We start from the raw sequence: 6,156 nt of genomic DNA, 5'->3' as shown, positions 1-6,156 counted from the left end.
CCCGGCTTGTTCACACAGGCTGGGGAGGAAGTTTTCCTTTTTCTTTCTCTTACTTCTGTAATTGGTAAAATGTTCCACTTCATTACTGGGTTAAACTACTACACCAACACCAATTTCTTTCAAATCAATCCTTGAAATTATAAAGAGCAGGTCCACTTCCTATTTGCAGTACGCATGCTGTTAGTAGACATTTTCCATGGAGGTGAGTAGAATGAGTACTTTTCAGCAAATTGTTTTCAATATCTTTAGATTCTTTTTGGCCTCTCATTCCATCTGTAAATTTTAATGTGGATGTATGTGAAAATAATGCCTATTTAGCTGCTAAGTTGTGAATTTCGTTCCCTTGATTGCAACTGGGGAGTCCATCGGGGTTGCTTTTGATTGACAGAGTACAAATCCAGAGACATCGAGGAAGCCCCAGAAGAGGTAGGTGATTTGGGAATTGCAATGCACCACTTCCTGTTGGGGCACATTGAGCCATCTTGTCCTTTGTTCTAGAATTCAGGCGCAAACCCTCTGCTGCTGACCTTTAACTATATTTTTTTGGGGGGTGGGGTGGATCGAGTCCCTTTATAAAGATAATTCCAAGGCAGTATTGACAGAGAATATACTCAGATGATTTTCATAAAATTTTAGAAGTAAGATTATCATAGCTATATGGGAGTCAATTTTCTTGAGCATGTAAAGCAATTTTCTTATTCAAAAAGAGTGAGAAAAACACTCAGTATTATATCAGTGACTTTATTATCTTAGGATTTATCAATGTTCATTTGTCTTATTACAAATAACTATCTCTTTTTATCCCTCTTTCTTTTTTTAACAAGTGTGTTTTACTTAACTTGTTCTAACGTATTTGGGGGGATTATGTCAAATAACCTGACATGACATGGTTTTGCTTAGAATGACTTACAGGGTGATGAATTCTTCAGTAGCAGTGTCTGTTCTCGAAGTTGCATTACACTGGGATGGTAGAGAAATTAGGATTTTCCAAAGACGCTTTCAGCAGACTTAAAAAAACATCTAAACACATTCCTGATGAGCTCTTCTCCTGAAAGAACTGTCTCTGAATAAACAAACACATTCCTGAGACAGTCTCACAAGGAATAATCTCTGCTCCTTTGTGGGGCAATGCCATGAAGGGCAAACATGAAATAGATCGTTACTTTCATATGGTTGTAAGGGCAATTCTGTTAGGTCACTTTTCAGGAACACAGTAGCATTCTTGTGGATACTTTTCCATTTTCCCTGGACAGATAGTTACAGATAAGCATCAGTTTCTCAGATTCATATCTAAGATCACGTGGAATGCTACCTCACATTTTCATTTTCCAATAAAAGCCAACAACGGTGCTGTGGACGACATTGAATGTATTTTCAGTAACTTCCTATTTGAAATGTCAAACTGCATTTCGCTAGCAGTATTCTCTTGATCCCAAGGGCCCTTTTTGATGTTCTGCCTCGGGTCCTGTGTGGTCACCTTCTCTGAGGTCTTGATTTGTCATCTCCATTTTGCAGGTCTTTGCATATTATATGAATGCCCATTCCTTAAGAAAACAATAACACGATGGCTTATCTTCCTTGTCTCACGAACTATAGCAAAGCTTAAATTTTACCTGTTGCCTGTGATTCAGGCCAAGCCTCTCAGAAGGCCAAGGTGCAGTGGCTCTGTTACTCATGCCAGTTACTGCTTCCTCGTTGTATTACAAACGCTGTGAGCCCAGTTAGCATTTCCTCTGCTGGCAGGGGAGATTTGCTATTGGAATCTGAAATTATGGTACATTTAACAGAAAAACATTATTTTTAGTACCATAGACTTCTTGATTATTAATATCTTTGATACTATTTAAATAATATAGCATAGAGACTATAAATTGGATAATAGGTATTTAAAATCTAAATTAATATGAATTCTTCCTCTAATTTTCTAGATATTCCAGCTTTGGTTCATACCCACATGAGTCAAATCTATGTATACATAATATGCAATGAATTAGAATAACATAAAATGTCATTTGGAGAACTTCCATTTCTTGGCAGCATGTTTTATAGACCTGGATGGCTTTTCTGGGTTTTGTTTTATTTAAGAAACAATGTGTTTGGATGGACTGTCAGGATGGATGTATGGCACTCAGAGGCTTACCTTTGTTACGCTCGTCCTTGTCCAAGGCTCTCGCAAGGTGTTTTCCATTTTTTCCCCTGGCTAATCATCTGTCTCTATTTTTCGGGTTAGAAAGTTGACTGTTATTACATAATCCTCTCTCCCTTTTGTTCCGGCCCTGCCCATGGATGATTGATTCCATGGGTGCTCCTTGTTTAGCCAGCAACGCTCTTCTATAGACCTGCAGGAGTGAAGTTCCTGGATGAAGACCCCGCTAGGTGTGCCTCACAGAATGTTTTCACTGTTTTCACCTCTACCCCAGACACAGACACGCTTCAACAGAATCACAGGGAAATGCAGGCCAGTGTTCTGCCCTGCTGTCATTTTTATGTTTAGTTCACTTCGGACCTGCCGGATTGGCATTTATGTCTGATATATCCTAATGATTCCCATCTTTCAAAGTCAGTAGTCTGTAAGGATTCCAGGGAATGGAGAACAACCAGAAACCCAGTAATATAATAATAGTAATAATAGGTAACCGAGCTCCTATGAAGGTAAACCCCCTTTCTTGGGAAGACTGTGCAGTGCCATGTCACAGTGCAATCCTGCGGTCGAGTCAGGGGTGTGACTCAGGTTCACCTGAATGCTCCATAACCTCTTGAGGGCTTTCCAGTCCCTACAAGTACTGGGAGTTCACCGCCAGCATTAACTCTCTCTCTGCTTGTCTTGTCTCAGTCATGGTGGGAAGCAGATCGAAATGGCTGTCAGAAAAAAAATTGAGAGGGGGAGTGGTTAATCTGTAAAACAAAACAAAACAAGAAATCATCTATATAAAAACAATCATCTCCAACCAGTGATCTGGAGCCCAGGGAGCTTACGTGGTTTACCAAGTTCCCACCAAGAGTGAGGAATCCAAGACTGCAGTACCATACTCTGAACTTACGTGAGACATAAATAATCATGTTATAGGAAATCAATAGTAGGTTGAAAGTCTAGCAATGTATTTGTCTGGATGGTTACAAACCTTTTGAAAATGTTAGTGTATCTTTAACAAGGTAATACTGATGTTGTCTGAATAATTTAGCCTTTTCTTGAGAAAGACAGCAGTACTAGATTTGACGTGATTTTCAGAGTTGAAGGCTAGTAGGTGTTTTGTGCAAAAATTCTGTTCGAACAGTTAAGGCATACCTCCCCAAGCCTAATGGTATCGTGGTGTAGGCAGTAGTATTCTAATCTCTAAGAATGATAAGGAATGTAGGTTGTTCGGAGAATGAAGATTTCATTGGACAGATACTGTATTTTGGACAGTTTTTTCCCTTCAGAAAAACATTACTCACATTAGGAACTCAATATGCTGTTTTTGTTTTCATTTGTTCTTCTTGGTCTTATTCTTTTACTTTCCTTACAAGTTTTCATTTATGCATTTTAATGATATACATTTGTCCAGAGATTTTGGCAGCAGGTACATTTAAAAAAGCAGAAAAATAAAAAAAACACCTCATTTTTATCCTTTTGAAGAACTTATTCGATAGCAACACCCTTAGAATCCCCGTTGTACTGAATGCGAAAGTAATTTATATACAGCGGCGTAATAGTGTTATGTTGTAAGTCTGCTTGCATTTTCTTTTTAAATATCATTTCTCATCCATATACTCCAGAGATGACAATAATGTAATGATTTCTTTAAAATATAGTCTAATTTTCTTAGAGACTAAACTTATTCAAAAGGGAGAAAATCTTAAGTAGTTTTCCATATGGTGGTAGACTCTTCTATATTTCCTGTCATATGGAAGATTTATATATGTGATTGTCATTTCAATTTGAAAACATTTATTCAAAGCCGACTATATGCAAGGCATATTGCCAAGTGGGTAGTAGATGTAAAAGATGACTAATGATCACTGAAACATGGTCACAGCCGGTCACAGAATTCACTTTGCTGGGGAGACACAAGTACAAAACTAGTATTACAAACGTCACTTTAACTGGGCCTTAAGTAGAAGTCCACTGGAAACAGTGAGGAGGTTGGGCTGTATATAAAAGCATCAGAGATGACCTTTAGGAAGAATTAGCCTTCTACCGGCCTTGAAAAATGACTTAATATTCTAATAATTAAAAGGTTGCCAGGAGGAGATGACAACAACAATATATTTTATATGCATGTTCACAAATTCCTTGGGCTATGTTGTAAACAGGTTTTTAAAAAAAAATTCCTAAGAATTTCATTTATTAACATTATATTTATATACACAAGGTTAAGCAATAAATTACTGTTACTAGGATTCTAGGATTATACACACACAAAATGTGCTTCATCATGTCTGCGTGACTACTGCATTGCTGTAGACCGGGTCTCTTAGAATACACTCCTCTTAGTCTACCATGGAGCTTTAAAACAGAAATGGATACATTTTGTAGAAAGGAGGAAAATAATTTTGGAGTCATGGCTGATGTAGTGGGAATAAGAAACAAAACAAAAGCCCAAAGTGAGCACCTCCCCAAACATGGAACATGCAAGAACAATTTTTGGATGGATCAAATATTTTTGTTTTTGTTTTTTAATCATTTTATTGGGGGCTCATGCAACTCTTACTACAATCCATCCATCCATCCATCCATTTTATGTCAAGCACATTTGTACCTTTGTTGCCATCATCATTCTCAAAACATTTGCTTTCTACTTGAGCCCTTGGTATCAGCTCCTCTCTTTTTTCACCTCCCTCCCTGCTCCCCCTTCCTTCATGGACCCTTGCTAATTTATTATTGATAAATTATTCTTGTTTTGTCATATACTGTCCGATGTTTCCCTTCACCCACTTTTGTGTTGTCTGTCCCCCAGGGAGGAGGTTATATGTAGCTCCTTATAGTCGGTTCCCCGTTTCTACCCCACTTTCCCTGCACCCTGCAGTATCACCGCTCTCACCACAGATGCTGAAGGGATCCTCTGTTCTGGATACCCTGTGTTTCCAGGTCCTGTCTGTACCAGTGTACATCCTCTGGTCTAGCCGAATTTGTAAGGTAGAATTGGCATCATGTTAGTGGGGGGAAGGAGGCATTTAAGAACAAGAGGAAAGTTGTATGTTTTATCGTTGCTACAGTGCACTCTGACTGGCTTGTCTCCTCAGTGCGACTCGACTGTAAGTGAATGTCCAGTTCCTTACTGATGGACATTGGGGCCCCAATCTGCACTCCCCCTCTTTCACAATGATATGACTTTTTGTTCCTTGATGTCTGAAATCTGATCCCTTTGACACCTCGTGGTCACACAGGCTGGTGTGCTTCTTTCATGTGGGCTTTGTTGCTTCTGAGCTAGATGGCCACTTATTTACCTACAATTCTTTAATACCCCAGACGCTATATCTTTTGATAGCCGAGCACCATCTGCTTTCTTGACCACCTTTGCTTATGCACCCGCTTTGTCCTCAGCGATCCTATCAAGAAGCTGAGCATCATGGAATGTCAGTTTAATAGAACAAAGTGTTCTTGCATTGAGGGAGCACTTGAGTGGAAGCCCAATGTCTATCTGCTACTTTTATACTAAACCTATAAATATATGCAAATAGATCTATTTCCCCGTCATCATGTGTGAATATATTTACATATGGACATTCCTGTATTTAGACGTCAATAAATGCCCTTTGCTTTCTAGTTCTTTCCTCGATTTCCTTTAAATTTCCTCTTGTCCCCACTATCATGCTCAGCCTTCATTTGGGTTCAGTGGAAATCTACTGACTGTGGAACTAATCATAATACCACCCAGAGAGCAAGTCCATTAAAAAATAAATAAACTAAATGCTTCCAAGGGTACCTGCTGGACCAATACAATTCCAAGTTGCAAAGTTAGCTCAGCAGACTGCTGCAGCTGCTCTTTGGAGTTTCCAAAGAGGTAATTTGTAGCTTTTCTTGAAGGACAGAGGGTGATTACAATGGCTTATTAGGAAAAATTTTTAAGAAAATTATGAAGTGTGTTGATGAGAAAAAGTCCAGGAAAGTTTGAGTAAGTGATTTGTTTTTCCCATTCTGACAACGTAATTGTACATTTTTCTTTTTTTGGGGGG

The 6,156-nt window shown here is 38.7% G+C and overlaps 1 protein-coding gene across 1 annotated transcript in view; it reads left to right on the top strand.

The window, feature by feature from the left end:
• The window catches only part of GPC6 (glypican 6), a 1,378,959-nt gene that overhangs the window by 344,572 nt on the left and 1,028,231 nt on the right, over positions 1-6,156 (top strand). The gene's annotated exons all lie outside the window — the stretch shown is intronic.

This window comes from Echinops telfairi, unplaced genomic scaffold (genome assembly GCF_000313985.2).
Source record: "Echinops telfairi isolate 266 unplaced genomic scaffold, ASM31398v2 ScPeMD7_7405;HRSCAF=8443, whole genome shotgun sequence".
Classification (NCBI taxonomy): Eukaryota; Metazoa; Chordata; class Mammalia; order Afrosoricida; family Tenrecidae; genus Echinops; species Echinops telfairi.
This window is presented reverse-complemented; position numbering and strand designations above follow the sequence as displayed.